The 16,318-nt window shown below is 36.5% G+C and overlaps 1 long non-coding RNA gene across 1 annotated transcript in view; it reads left to right on the plus strand.

The window, feature by feature from the left end:
- The first annotated feature begins 335 nt into the window (after positions 1-335).
- The window catches only part of LOC134758264 (uncharacterized), a 30,602-nt gene continuing 14,619 nt past the window's right edge, over positions 336-16,318 (plus strand). The window contains exon 1 of the long non-coding RNA XR_010133254.1: positions 336-398. This is a non-coding gene — a long non-coding RNA (uncharacterized lncRNA). The remainder of the gene's footprint in view (positions 399-16,318) is intronic.

Consider the following 16,318-nt stretch of genomic DNA (forward strand, 5'->3'; position numbering starts at 1 on the left):
TTATGGAAAAGTAATTGATTATATCCTTTGACAACTTTAATTATTCTCCCTCAATCAACTATTTCATACACTAAGTCAAGCAACAATTTTGGTTAAACTATTTGACACATGATTGACTATTAATCAGTTAAGCTGGTGGCTTGTAGACGCAGTTGTAGCAGTGTTAAACAGTCAAAAGCAGTCTTGAATCCAATTGAGGCTCCTTCATCTGCTTGTATAATACTAGATAATTTCTTACTAAAATATAGTTTATTATAATTATGATATTACAGTTATTATTATGTGTTTGAGGGAAATAATTTCATTGTATATTTTTTATATTTGTATATTTCTTCAGGTTTTTTCTTCATAATACCTATGTCATCTAGTAGCATAATGTAAGGCAGAATCCTTCAAAGGTAAGGAGAGAATCCTTCACTGAGTTGCGTTAAAAATGTTCATGGCAGAGATATGGTTTATCATTTTGGGCTGTCCTTGGTAAAAACTATGTTATTATAGTCATCATCACAGCATTAAACACGAACTCTGCAGTCCCAAGGTATATCATTCAGTGTGATGTGGTGGATAAACCCCTGCACTATAGGTAAGAGCTGGATGGGGTCTCAGCTCTGGCACTAAAAAATTATGGGGGAATCTTAGCTTCTCAGTCTCTAAAACATGCTTCCTGAAAAGTGTGGAGTTTCATCACCTAAAAATTATCGTCTACTTCAACTGTTCTTTCACTGTAGACTTGTTTGCTTGAGTAAAATCTATTGATTTTATGTAAACATGACAAAGGCTCCCTGTTTATTGTTTAAAAACAAGTAAAACAAAAGTTAGTCCTAATCCTTGTATTGAGAATTTGGGTCCAATCCTAATTAGTTCCTGTGTTTTATGTTCATTAGAATATACGCTTGTATTGGTAGTAGTATAAAGGACTGCTGTTAGTTTGGTGCAAAAGTAATTGCAGTTTTTTCCATTAAAAATAATGACAAAACACAGTTATTCATAATTTACTTTCTTTGTATTTCTTTTCATTAACTTTAACATAATATTTCCATGATAAAAAACTATATAGTAGCAAAGTAAAGGTCTCATATTTCACTTTGATGTAAGTAAATATGTGGAACTCTATATATATCATAGTAATTTAGAATAAAGGTATCATATTAGATTTTTCACAAGCAAAATAGTTGTAGTACCACTGCAGAACAGTGTTGGCAGTTTAATGCAAATACTAACTTTTGTTTTATTAATTTTAATAAGACATAGAAACAGCATTAATAATTTAAAAACATATTATATTGCTTATGAAACTATTTAAGCACTTTCAAATTGTAATAGGACTTTTAGCAGAGCGCTGACCAAGAAATCATCCTCTAAATATTTCTAAGAAAAAAATAACAAATAACAAAAAAACTCATAGTATTACCAAAATTTTGCAAAAATATTTACTGATTTTACTGGTATGTAAAAATTTTTGCATATCAATCTATTAAATATTAAGAGTATTGAATTTAGTTTACTGTATTATTTTAGTTATTTCTACTAAGTCAGTATTTAGAGAGCATTAATCCATGTGCATATTAGAGAGATTGGGGGATGTCCGAGGACCAAAATAAAGAAAAAAAAAGTGAATGAAGTTTCACTTCTCCTCTTGCCTGTGAAATGTGGTGTCTGAGGAAGAATGAAGATATTCTTACTGTCCATACTCATCATTTTTCCGATGGTTGGTATTTTTACAGAGAATGTCATCCTAAGTCTTGAATTATGGTTTCAAAACTATGTCTAAGTAGCACTTACCCTAGATATCCCAAATGCCTAGCTTAATACGCCATAACGTCTCTTCACCATCTTTCCTGAGCTGCTCTTTTTTCATACTTCCTCAAGACAGGCTTTTATTCATGGCATTTCTTCAGCTTAGAGCGTATTTTGCCCCCAGTATACCCCGAAAGCACAATTTAATAATTTTTTCTTTCAAAAGTTTTCCCCCAATATCATGGCCCCGTCTTTTTCTTCCATTCTCTGATGTACCCTCCTACACAGGAGATAAATATTATATAATTGTCATGTTTATGGTAGACTCACCCTTAATGTAAGTTCCATGAGGGCATGGATTTCATCTCATTTGCCAGCATTCAGAACAGTTTTTGATACTGATTGAATATTTTTTAAATAAATAAATGTTTGTCTCTTTTTTTGTTCTGGAGAGATACTTTCTTTTACATGTGGTTATTATGCTTAGATGCGTAGGGAAATACTAGGTGGTTAACCTAAGTTAACCAGAAATAAGTTTTCTGGAGAGTATTTAAGTTTATGAAACATGTATTTCCACAATATGCTTCTAGAAAAGGGAAGAAAGAAAGGAAGGAAGGAAGGAAGGAAGGAAGGAAAAGACAGAAGGAGGGAGGGAGGAAGGGAAGGGAAAGGAAAAAAGGAAGAAGAAGGCACACTCAAAATTACAGAAGCACCACAAATTACATTGTAGTTCTGAAAAGACAGTTATCTAACTTCGAATTATCTCTTTGAAATTCACTAAACTGAAAATGCACGCTTAATATACCCACATAATACCTTGAGTATACAGACGGAATGCTTGGTGTAACATTTATTCTTTTTTTCCTCTTAGATTTCACACCCTTGAAAAAAAAAACAAAACCCTAGGAACAAGTGCTAAGTCATTTGATTTACTTCAAATTTCTTTGCTTTAGGATTATAAATCAGACTCTTATTGTCACTTTAATGCAGAAAGGATTCTTTTGTGTTCGTAATATAGATCAAGATGTGATTTAAGTCGAATCTTGTCAAGGTAACTCCTTTTTAAACTATGAGAAGAGACTTGGCTGTAGCCCAAAACTAATGGGACTCATATTTTATAATAAAAAGCAATATGTTAGTAATAGAGGCTTTGCTGCTTCTTGCTGTCTCCACAAGCACAAATTCTTGTCAGTTTTCACAGCTAATGCATTTTTTGTCCAGTCATAAGCACTTTTAAAAAGTCTCTACTTAATATTGTGGAAGACAGAAATTCTAATTTTCCAAAGGAAGCAGTGAAAATAGAGATCTTAGCCTGGAGGAATAAGATACAAGATGCTTGACTATCAAAAGAATCCCATTTTGAAAAGACAGACCATCAGAAAGTAGTGTGAATATAAAACTGAACAAATCTTCAAATTGAACATAAAGGGGGTGTCACACTTCCAGTATCTTTCCTCTTCCCCACATTTTAGAAAGGATCTTTCAACTGATCAAATGTAAAAGATGACAGGAAGTAATTTATATTGTTCACATCTACTATTTAATGACTTCTTTGAGAAATGAAAGCTAATTTCACTTGTGTTTGCAATATACTGCAGACGCTTGTCACACATTGCATATAGCTCTTGTAAGGGTACTTGTCTGTAGTGTCGAGTTAAATATTGATGTAAAATTATAGCAAAAGTTTCAGGACAACTAGTTACTTAAACTTTTAAACCCTGTGACTTCCAATCTGAAAAAGCCAAGGGTATATTGCATAGAAAAAAATACCAGTGTGAGCAATGACTAGTCAAGTGGGAAAAATTAACTTAGAAATTGCTGATTATATTAATAAGTCATCTTCCTAGAAAACAAGTCAGTTTTACTTATTAGATTAACAAATTTTATAAAAATAAAAGACTAATTTAATTTAAAACATTGACTTATGGATATTTAACTGATTCTTCAACTATTACATTGTATGTAAGATTTCCAAAGCTAACATTTGCCTAAAATGATACTTCCTAGATCTTCAAAGAGTTTCAACATTTCAAGGACATTCATATGATATTTTAATATTTACTTTTCAATTATGCAAATGTACTATGCTCCCACTGTTATGCCTTACTTCATGTTTTTTTCCCCTTTGTGGAGGTGTAAAAAATGGAGGAGAATACTATTCTTTGATGTCAGTGTGGCTGTCTTCAAGAAGTATTATCGGTGGCTTAGTAGCTGGGACCTTTCTTCTTTACTCCTGAGTGCCCCGGAATAAATTTATTACGTCACAGATAGATTCCTTTTTATTTTTCTCCTTGAAACTTGTGATAATAGTTCTCCTTATTTATATGATCCAATTCCAAGTAGCAAGTAAGCCGCCTTGAATATTGTAATCATTTATCTCATCTTTTTTTATTCTTCACAAATTGGTTTGCACAGTAATAGAAGTATTTTTTATAACTTTTTCGTATGAAATCACTGAAGTTCACAAAATTTAAGTAAATGGTAAAGTCAGGATGTAAATGTAGGTCTTGTAACTCTATTATCCTTTTCTCCTCTCCCAAGATTACTTCACATTAATTTTTAAGGCAAAGTTACCAACTTTTTTAGGATCATAAACTTAATAACTATAGTATCTCTAAGTATTAGCAAGAGGAGTAAAGATGAGTCTTAAAGAAAGAAAGTTAATTCCTACAAAAATGTACACATGTGCCTTCTTATTTTCTTATTATGAGAACTATTGTGCCCAATAAAACACTTCAATACAACCTGAAACTTTGTTTCAGATTTTCTTTTTTTTTTCTTTTTTTTGATAATTTTATATTCTCTTCTATTATTATTATTATTATTATTTTATTATACTTTAAGTTTTAGGGTACATGTGCACATTGTGCAGGTTAGTTACATATGTATACATGTGCCATGCTGGTGCGCTGCACCCACTAACTCGTCATCTAGCATTAGGTATATCTCCCAATGCTATCCCTCCCCCCTCCTCCCACCCCACAACAGTCCCCAGAGTGTGATATTCCCCTTCCTGTGTCCATGTGATCTCATTGTTCAATTCCCACCTATGAGTGAGAATATGCGGTGTTTGGTTTTTTGTTCTTGCGATAGTTTACTGAGAATGATGGTTTCCAATTTCATCCATGTCCCTACAAAGGACATGAACTCATCATTTTTTATGGCTGCATAGTATTCCATGGTGTATATGTGCCACATTTTCTTAATCCAGTCTATCATTGTTGGACATTTGGGTTGGTTCCAAGTCTTTGCTACTGTGAATAATGCCGCAATAAACATACGTGTGCATGTGTCTTTATAGCAGCATGATTTATAGTCCTTTGGGTATATACCCAGTAATGGGATGGTTGGGTCAAATAGTATTTCTAGTTCTAGATCCCTGAGGAATCGCCACACTGACTTCCACAATGGTTGAACTAGTTTACAGTCCCACCAACAGTGTAAAAGTGTTCCTATTTCTCCACATCCTCTCCAGCACCTGTTGTTTCCTGACTTTTTAATGATTGCCATTCTAACTGGTGTGAGATGATATCTCTTTGTGGTTTTGATTTGCATTTCTCTGATGGCCGGTGATGGTGAGCATTTTTTCATGTGTTTTTTGGCTGCATAAATGTCTTCTTTTGAGAAGTGTCTGTTCATGTCCTTCGCCCATTTTTTGATGGGGTTGTTTGTTTTTTTCTTGTAAATTTGTTTGAGTTCATTGTAGATTCTGGATATTAGCCCTTTGTCAGATGAGTAGGTTGCGAGAATTTTCTCCCATGTTGTAGGTTGCCTGTTCACTCTGATGGTAGTTTCTTTTGCAGTGCAGAAGCTCTTTAGTTTAATTAGATCCCATTTGTCAATTTTGTCTTTTGTTGCCATTGCTTTTGGTGTTTTGGACATGAAGTCCTTGCCCACGCCTATGTCCTGAATGGTAATGCCTAGGTTTTCTTCTAGGGTTTTTATGGTTTTAGGTCTAATGTTTAAATCTTTAATCCATCTTGAATTGATTTTTGTATAAGGTGTAAGGAAGGGATCCAGTTTCAGCTTTCTACATATGGCTAGCCAGTTTTCCCAGCACCATTTATTAAATAGGGAATCCTTTCCCCATTGCTTGTTTTTCTCAGGTTTGTCAAAGATCAGATAGTTCTAGGTATGTGGCGTTATTTCTGAGGGCTCTGTTCTGTTCCATTGATCTATATCTCTGTTTTGGTACCAGTACCATGCTGTTTTGGTTACTGTAGCCTTGTAGTGTAGTTTGAAGTCAGGTAGTGTGATGCCTCCAGCTTTGTTCTTTTGGCTTAGGATTGACTTGGCGATGCGGGCTCTTTTTTGGTTCCATATGAACTTTAAAGTAGTTTTTTCCAATTCTGTGAAGAAAGTCATTGGTAGCTTGATGGGGATGGCATTGAATCTGTAAATGACCTTGGGCAGTATGGCCATTTTCACGATATTGATTCTTCCTACCCATGAGCATGGAATGTTCTTCCATTTGTTTGTATCCTCTTTTATTTCCTTGAGCAGTGGTTTGTAGTTCTCCTTGAAGAGGTCCTTCACATCCCTTGTAAGTTGGATTCCTAGGTATTTTATTCTCTTTGAAGCAATTGTGAATGGGAGTTCACTCATGATTTGGCTCTCTGTTTGTCTGTTGTTGGTGTATAAGAATGCTTGTGATTTTTGTACATTGATTTTGTATCCTGAGACTTTGCTGAAGTTGCTTATCAGCTTAAGGAGATTTTGGGCTGAGACGATGGGGTTTTCTAGATAAACAATCATGTCGTCTGCAAACAGGGACAGTTTGACTTCCTCTTTTCCTAATTGAATACCCTTTATTTCCTTCTGCTGCCTGATTGCCCTGGCCAGAACTTCCAACACTATGTTGAATAGGAGAGAGGGCATCCCTGTCTTGTGCCAGTTTTCAAAGGGAATGCTTCCAGTTTTTGCCCATTCAGTATGATATTGGCTGTGGGTTTGTCATAGATAGCTCTTATTATTTTGAGATACGTCCCATCAATACCTAATTTATTAGGTATTGATGAGTTTTTAGCATGAAGGGTTGTTGAATTTTGTCAAAGGCTTTTTCTGCATCTATTGAGATAATCATGTGGTTTTTGTCTTTGGCTCTGTTTATATGCTGGATTACATTTATTGATTTGCGTATATTGAACCAGCCTTGCATCCCAGGGATGAAGCCCACTTGATCATGGTGGATAAGCTTTTTGATGTGCTGCTGGATTCGGTTTGCCAGTATTTTATTGAGGATTTTTGCATCAATGTTCATCAAGGATATTGGTCTAAAATTCTCTTTTTTGGTTGTGTGTCTGCCCGGCTTTGGTATCAGAATGATGCTGGCCTCATAAAATGAGTTGGGGAGGATTCCCTCTTTTTCTATTGATTGGAATAGTTTCAGAAGGAATGGTACCAGTTCCTCCTTGTACCTCTGGTAGAATTCGGCTGTGAATCCATCTGGTCCTGGACTCTTTTTGGTTGGTAAACTATTGATTATTGCCACAATTTCAGCTCCTGTTATTGGTCTATTCAGAGATTCAACTTCTTCCTGGTTTAGTCTTGGGAGAGTGTATGTGTCGAGGAATGTATCCATTTCTTCTAGATTTTCTAGTTTATTTGCGTAGAGGTGTTTGTAGTATTCTCTGATGGTAGTTTGTATTTCTGTGAGATCGGTGGTGATATCCCCTTTATCATTTTTTATTGTGTCTATTTGATTCTTCTCTCTTTTTTTCTTTATTAGTCTTGCTAGTGGTTTATCAATTTTGTTGATCCTTTCAAAAAACCAGCTCCTGGATTCATTGATTTTTTGAGGGGTTTTTTGTGTCTCTATTTCCTTCAGTTCTGCTCTGATTTTAGTTATTTCTTGCCTTCTGCTAGCTTTTGAATGTGTTTGCTCTTGCTTTTCTTGTTCTTTTAATTGTGATGTTAGGGTGTCAATTTTGGATCTTTCCTGCTTTCTCTTGTGGGCATTTAGTGCTATAAATTTCCCTCTACACACTGCTTTGAATGCATCCCAGAGATTCTGGTATGTTGTGTCTTTGTTCTCATTGGTTTCAAAGAACATCTTTATTTCTGCCTTCATTTCGTTATGTACCCAGTAGTCATTCAGGAGCAGGTTGTTCAGTTTCCATGTAGTTGAGCGGCTTTGAGTGAGATTTTTAATCCTGAGTTCTAGTTTGATTGCACTGTGGTCTGAGAGATAGTTTGTTATAATTTCTGTTCTTTTACATTTGCTGAGGAGAGCTTTACTTCCAAGTATGTGGTCAATTTTGGAATAGGTGTGGTGTGGTGCTGAAAAAAATGTATATTCTGTTGATTTGGGGTGGAGAGTTCTGTAGATGTCTATTAGGTCCGCTTGGTGCAGAGCTGAGTTCAATTCCTGAGTATCCTTGTTGACTTTCTGTCTCGTTGATCTGTCTAATGTTGACAGTGGGGTGTTAAAGTCTCCCATTATTAATGTGTGGGAGTCTAAGTCTCTTTGTAGGTCACTCAGGACTTGCTTTATGAATCTGGGTGCTCCTGTATTGGGTGCATATATATTTAGGATAGTTAGCTCCTCTTGTTGAATTGATCCCTTTACCATTATGTAATGGCCTTGTTTGTCTCTTTTGATCTTTGTTGGTTTAAAGTCTGTTTTATCAGAGACTAGGATTGCAACCCCTGCCTTTTTTTGTTTTCCATTTGCTTGGTAGATCTTCCTCCATCCTTTTATTTTGAGCCTATGTGTGTCTCTGCACGTGAGATGGGTTTCCTGAATACAGCACACTGATGGGTCTTGACTCTTTATCCAATTTGCCAGTCTGTGTCTTTTAATTGGAGAATTTAGTCCATTTACATTTAAAGTTAATATTGTTATGTGTGAATTTGATCCTGTCATTATGATGTTAGCTGGTGATTTTGCTCGTTAGTTGATGCAGTTTCTTCCTAGTCTCGATGGTCTTTACATTTTGGCATGATTTTGCAGCGGCTGGTACCGGTTGTTCCTTTCCATGTTTAGCGCTTCCTTCAGGAGCTCTTTTAGGGCAGGCCTGGTGGTGACAAAATCTCTCAGCATTTGCTTGTCTGTAAAGTATTTTATTTCTCCTTCACTTATGAAGCTTAGTTTGGCTGGATATGAAATTCTGGGTTGAAAATTCTTTTCTTTAAGAATGTTGAATATTGGCCCCCACTCTCTTCTGGCTTGTAGGGTTTCTGCCGAGAAATCCGCTGTTAGTCTGATGGGCTTCCCTTTGAGGGTAACCCGACCTTTCTCTCTGGCTGCCCTTAACATTTTTTCCTTCATTTCAACTTTGGTGAATCTGACAATTATGTGTCTTGGAGTTGCTCTTCTCGAGGAGTATCTTTGTGGCGTTCTCTGTATTTCCTGAATCTGAACGTTGGCCTGCCTTTCTAGATTGGGGAAGTTCTCCTGGATAATATCCTGCAGAGTGTTTTCCAACTTGGTTCCATTCTCCGCATCACTTTCAGGTACACCAATCAGACGTAGATTTGGTCTTTTCACATAGTCCCATATTTCTTGGAGGCTTTGGTCATTTCTTTTTATTCTTTTTTCTCTAAACTTCCCTTCTCGCTTCATTTCATTCATTTCATCTTCCATTTCTGATACCCTTTCTTCCAGTTGATCGCATCGGCTCCTGAGGCTTCTGCATTCTTCACGTAGTTCTCGAGCCTTGGTTTTCAGCTCCATCAGCTCCTTTAAGCACTTCTCTGTATTGGTTATTCTAGTTATACATTTTTCTAAATTTTTTTCAAGGTTTTCAACTTCTTTGCCTTTGGTTTGAATGTCCTCCCGTAGCTCAGAGTAATTTGATCGTCTGAAGCCTTCTTCTCTCAGCTTGTCAAAATCATTCTCCATCCAGCTTTGTTCCTTGCTGGTGAGGAACTGCATTCCTTTGGAGGAGGAGAGGTGCTCTGCGTTTTAGAGTTTCCAGTTTTTCTGTTCTGTTTTTTCCCCATCTTTGTGATTTTATCTACTTTTGGTCTTTGATGATGGTGATGTACAGATGGGTTCTTGGTGTGGATGTCCTTTCTGTTTGTTAGTTTTCCTTCTAACAGACAGGACCCTCAGCTGCAGGTCTGTTGGAATACCCTGCCGTGTGAGGTGTCAGTGTGCCCCTGCTGGGGGTGCCTCCCAGTTAGGCTGCTCAGGGGTCAGGGGTCAGGGACCCACTTGAGGAGGCAGTCTGCCCGTTCTCAGATCTCCAGCTGTGTGCTGGGAGAACCACTGTTCTCTTCAAAGCTGTCAGACAGGGACATTTAAGTCTGCAGAGGTTACTGCTGTCTTTTTGTTTGTCTGTGCCCTGCCCCCAGAGGTGGAGCCTACAGAGGCAGGCAAGCCTCCTTGAGCTGTGGTGGGCTCCACCCAGTTGGAGCTTCCCAGCTGCTTTGTTTACCTAAGCAAGCCTGGGCAATGGCGGGCGCCCCTCCCCCAGCCTCGCTGCCGCCTTGCAGTTTGATCTCAGACTGCCGCGCTAGCAATCAGCGAGATTCCGTGGGCGTAGGACCCTCCGAGCCAGGTGTGGGATATAGTCTCGTGGTGCGCCGTTTTTTAAGCCGGTCTGAAAAGCGCAATATTCGGGTGGGAATGACCCGATTTTCCAGGTGCGTACGTCACCCCTTTCTTTGACTCGGAAAGGGAACTCCCTGACCCCTTGCACTTCCCAGGTGAGGCAATGCCTCGCCCTGCTTCGGCTCACGCACGGTGCGCACACCCACTGGCCTGTGCCCACTGTCTGGCACTCCCTAGTGAGATGAACCCGGTACCTCAGATGGAAATGCAGAAATCACCGGTCTTCTGCGTCGCTCACGCTGGGAGCTGTAGACCGGAGCTGTTCCTATTCGGCCATCTTGGCTCCTCCCCTCTTGTTTCAGATTTTCACCTGAACTTTTCTTGAGCATCTCTAGACAGTCATATGCAGAATAACAACTGGGTTTTAGGTAAATAATTTTTAATATATTATCTAATAAGGGACATTTAGTGTCATTAACTAGACAGTCTGTTACTAGGACACATAATCATTTTTATAGTCCTAGAATGTTATATTCAATGTCTTCTTTAGGGCATTTTTATTTTAATTAACTTATTTATATTACTAAGTAATTTTATATTATTTGTTATATTTTATAATTCTTCAAACTTTTAAATTAGCTGATTTTGCCTTTGAAACAAGTAATTATTATTTAAAAATCATTACTTTTTTTGTTGATCCTAGTTATATGCTAATAATGGAGAAGTATGTGAATAACTTTGTATAAGCCCTTTGTTTAGTAAAGTGAAAGAATATCATTCACTTAATTCTGTGTCTTGATTTAACTTTTCTTAATGTGTACTTGTTGTCCATTAATATTCTCCCTAAGTAATCTCATCCACTGTCATTGATTCAACTGCCAAAGATAGGATGAGAACCCTTGAATTTTTATCTTCAATCTAGAACTTGTCTTGAACTACAAATTATATGTCTAATGCCTTACTAGATGGTTCTACTTTGATGTCTTAAACACAATTTAAACTAATGGTTTCATAACCCTCCCCCACCTTCCCAACTATCCTTCCTCTGCTGTTTTAAAACATATTAAATGATAATGATATACACCAAGTTGTTGAAGCCAGCAGTTTTGGAATCATCCTTGACTCTTCTCTTTTCCTTACTCTTCCTTCAACAAATGTTATTATTTTATGTTAATAAAAAATTTAACTTACTAGTTACTCACCAAATGTTAATGATCCACACCCTCTCCATCATTTTGTCAACTTGTTTTCACCTCCGTTGCCGTTGCTGTAAGCCAGACACCCACTGCCCTTTACTGCCCAAACTAGGGATAGAGCCCCTTGGCCTTCTTTATAGTTCAGATCCAATCTTTCTTTAATCTACACTTTTCCCTGTTACAGAGTCATTGTTTAGAAATGCAAGTCTAATTACACCTTCACCTTACCAAAAACCCTTTAATAATTTCCCTTTGCCATTTTTTAGGTGTACCAAGTTCTTAGTATGGAAAAAAAAATATCCTACAAAATTTTGTCTCTACACATGTTGAAGTTCATCTCTCACTCCTCTCTACTCTCTTACTTATGCTTCAAGCAAATGGAATTACTTTTTTTCATACTGAGACATTAAAACAGGAAATCCTTCTTCCTAGGACTCCTGTTCACCACCACTACCTCTACACATAGGTAGGTTTACATCATCCTTTGTGTATTAACTAAGATCTCACTTTTTTTTTGGTGAATCTCCCCTGAGTAGATAGGATGCCTCAGTTAATAATTTCTCTGTATCTCCCTTCATGACATTCATCAAAATTGTAATTATTTGTTTATTGTCTTGATATTTCTCTCTAGGATTTAAATTTCATGGAGGAATAGACTATTTTATTCCCTCTGCTAAATTCTTTGTTTCTGTCAGAGGAACAAAGAATGCATGCAAGAAGCAATTGAGTAATTGAATACCGTTTTGATCCTTGATAATTTGTCCACTATACTATCCATTTCTTGAACCATAAAGCCATCTGCTTTGTGGACAAATATACATTAACCTATTTATATCCAAGTTCTTTACCTTGGGGTAATTAGTATTCGTCCTTTGATCCTGCCATTCTGTCAACTGTAAATAGTGATTTTCACAAATTGGGGACCCTTCTCAAGTAAGCAAATTGTATTTCCTCAATAGTTAAACTAAGCCTTTAACAATTATTTGCCAAATATTTTTAAAATTTTTAAAAATAAATTGAACGGGACATGCAAATCTAGAACTTAAAGATTTTAGAAACCAAATTACAAACTTTTTAATCTCATAAATTGAAGTTATACCTTTATAACCCACACTAATTCCACTTATTTTTTTTTTACGACAGCAGATCCATGTAAGACACTTGCATCCAAGACAAGTCAGAATGATTACATATGAAAGTTTTAATTGCACTGTATGGGGATATTGCTGAAGAATTCATATTTTCTTATTATGGGATTATGATTTGATATTTTCTGTGAGCTTGTCAAATATATTCTGCATTCTAATCTCCATTCTGTTACCATGCTACAATCTACTGCTATTTATAAATCATTTGGAATTCTTTGTTTGCCATGTAATGTTCAGAAAGGGGAGTGTCACTGACCAGTTCCTTTCAAAAAGGTGTGCAATATTGCCACTTATTACCATTACCATCATGGACTGTGTAACACATGCAATGGATCTGAGCTCATAACTGCTTTAATTCTGATAAAGCAAGAGGCCACAGAGAGGAAGGATTCTTCACCAGATTAAGTTTTAAGCAGTACTAACTTAAAAGAGTAATAATGCCTAGGAACTCTCAACTTCAAAGTACTTACGGATTTACTTGAAATGATGGATATTTTAAAATTTTCTAATCAGAAAGTGTTAGAGAAGATGTGGAGAAAGGAGAACCTCACACCCTGTTGGTGGGAATTTAAATTAGTACAGCCATTATGGAAATAGTATGGAGGGCCCTCAAAAAATTAAAAATAGAAAAACCATATGATCCAGCAATCCAACTACTGGGTAGATATCGAAAGGGGACAAAATCAGCATCTCAAAGGTATACCCATGTTCACTACGTCACTATTCACAACAGCCGAGATACAAAAACAATCTAAATGTCCTTCCACATATGAAGGGATAAAGAAAATGTGGTGTGTATACACAGAGTGGGATAATATTCAGCCACAAAAGAAGGAAATCCTGCCATTTGTGTTAACATATGATATAGTTTGGCTGTACCCCCACCCGAATCTCATCTTGAATTGTAGTTTCTATAATCCCCACATGTCATGGGAGGGACCCAATGGGAAGTGATCGGATCATGGGGAAGGTTTCCCCCATGCTGTTCTTGTGATAGTGAGTGAGTGAGATCTGATGGTTTTATAAGCATCTGGCATCTTCCCTGCTGGCACTTCTCTCTCCTGCCACTGTGTGAAGACGAACATGTTTACTTTTCCTTCCACCATGATTCTAAGTTTCCTGAGGCCTCTCCAGCCATGTGGAACTGTGAGTCAATTAAACGTCTTTTCTTTATAAATTATCCAGTCTTGGGTATTTCTTCATAGCGGTGTGAGAATGGACTAATATAACATGTATGAATAGGAAGGATGTTATGTTAAATGTTATATTAAACAAGCCAGGGACAGAAAACAAATATAGTCATGTACCACATAATCTTTTAGTCAATGGTGGACACATATGGGATGAGTTCCCATAAGATGAAAATGAAGCTGAAAAATCTCTATTCCTTAGTGACTTCATAGTCACCACCCTAACATTGTAGTGCAGCACATTATTCTCATATTTGTGGTGATGCTGGTGTAAACAAACCTGCTGGGCTACCAGCAGTATAAACAGTAGCACATATAGTTATGTGCAATACATAATATAATAAAGATAAATGACTATATTACTGGTTTATATATTTAATATACTATTCTTTTTATCAATATTTTAGAGCATACTCCTTCTACATATTAAAAGAATAGCAAACTGTAAAACAGGCTTAGGCAGGTCCTTCAGGAGGAATTCCAGAAGAAGGCATTGTTATCCTAGGAGATGACAACCACGTTCATGTTATTTCCTTTAAAGACCTTCCAGTAGGACAGGTTATACTGGTGGAAGACAGTGATAATGATTCTGCCCCTGTGTAGGCCTAAGTTAATGGGTGCGTTTGTTTCTTAGTTTTTGACAAAAAAAAATTGAAAAGTAAAATAAATAAATAAATAATATGAAAAAGCATATAGACTAAAAATATAAAGAAGGAAAATATTTTTACTGCTGTACAATGTATTTGTGTCTTAAGGTGTTATTACAAGAATCAAATTTTTTTAAAAAAAATAACAGTTTCTAAAGTGGAAATAAATGTTACAATAAATTGGGAGGCTGAGGCAGGCGGATCACAAGGTCAGGAGATCAAGACCATCCTGGCTAACACAGTGAAACCCTGTCTCTACTAAAAATACAAAAAATTAGCCAGGCGTGGTGGCAGGTGCCTGTAGTCCCAGCTACTTGGGAGGCTGAGGCAGGAGAATGGCATGAAACTGGGAGGCCGAGCTTGCAGTGAGCCGAGATCACGCCACTGCACTCCAGCCTGGGCGACAGAGCGAGACTCCATCTCAAAACAAAAAAAAACAAAAAACAAACAAACAAAAAAGTTACAGCAAATTAAGGTTAATTATTTAAGAAAGAAAATATTTTTTATCAATTCAGTGTAGCCTAGGTGTACAGTGTTTGCGTTTGCAAAGTGTTGTATAATAATGTTCTAGGCCTTCATATTCACGCGCCACTCACTCACTGACTTATCCAGAGCAACAACAGTCCTGAAAACTTCATTCATGATAAATACCCTATGTAGTTAGGCCATTTTTTAAATGTTTTATATCATATTTTATTGGGCCTTTTCTATGTTTAGATACACAGATACTTACACTGTTACAATTCTTTACAGTCTTCAGTACAGTAGCATTCTATACAGATTTGCAGCCCAGGAACAGTAGGCCATTCTATACAGCTTAGGAGCGTAGTAAGCTATATCATCTAGATTTGTGTAAGTAGATGATAATGTTTGTATAACAAGGAAATCATCTAAGGACACATTTCTTAGAATATAACCCTGTTGTTAAGCAATGCATGACTGTACCGTACTCATATGTGGAATCTAAAAATGTTGAATTCAGAAGTAGAGAGTAGAATTATGATTACCAGGGACTGGAGGTTATCGGGGTTTGGGGAGATGTAGATCAAAGTTTACATAGTTTCAGTTAGAGAAGAGGACTAAATTCAAGAGCTCTATTGTACAACATGGTAACTATAGTTAATGACAATGTATTATATTCTTAAAAATTGATAAGACAGTAGCCTTTAAGTGTTTGTTTACCACAAAAGAAGTATGTGAGGTAATACATATGTAAATTAGCTTTAGTCATTTTACCATGTATATGTATTTCAAAACATATTCTACACGATATATACAATTTTTATTTGTCAAATAAAAAATAAATTGAAATAAAAAAGAAAATGCATCAATACAGCAAAGCTTGCTAACTTGCCCTAGTACCTATTCTTACACCACCCCTTTCCAATCTTGTTTTAGCATGATCCATGGGAATCCAGGTGGAGACTATATTTCCTGGCTTTCCTTGTCTGTTCACATGTTACTAAGTTCTCACTAATAGAAAATAAGCAACTGCCTTTATGGTAGAACAATCTGTATTCCTTTGGGTATATACCCAGCAATGGGATTGCAAGGTAGCATGGTAGTTCTATTTTAAGTTCTTTGAGAAATATCTAAACTGCTTTCTACAGTGGCTGAACCAATTTACATTCTCACCAGCAGTGTATAAATGTTCCCTTTCTCAGAAATCTCACAAGCATCTGTCATTTTGACATTTTAGTAATAGCCATTCTGATTGGTGTCAGATGATATCTCACTGAGATTTTGATTTGCATTTATCTAATAATTAGTGATGTTGAGCATTTTGTTCCCTATACTTGTTGGTCATATGAATGTCTTCTCTTGAGAAGTATCTGCTTATGTCTTCTGCCCATTTTTAAATAGGGTTGTCTGTTTTTAGCTTGATAATTTGTTTAAGATCCTC

Source organism: Gorilla gorilla, chromosome 3 (assembly GCF_029281585.2).
Source record: "Gorilla gorilla gorilla isolate KB3781 chromosome 3, NHGRI_mGorGor1-v2.1_pri, whole genome shotgun sequence".
NCBI lineage: Eukaryota > Metazoa > Chordata > Mammalia > Primates > Hominidae > Gorilla > Gorilla gorilla.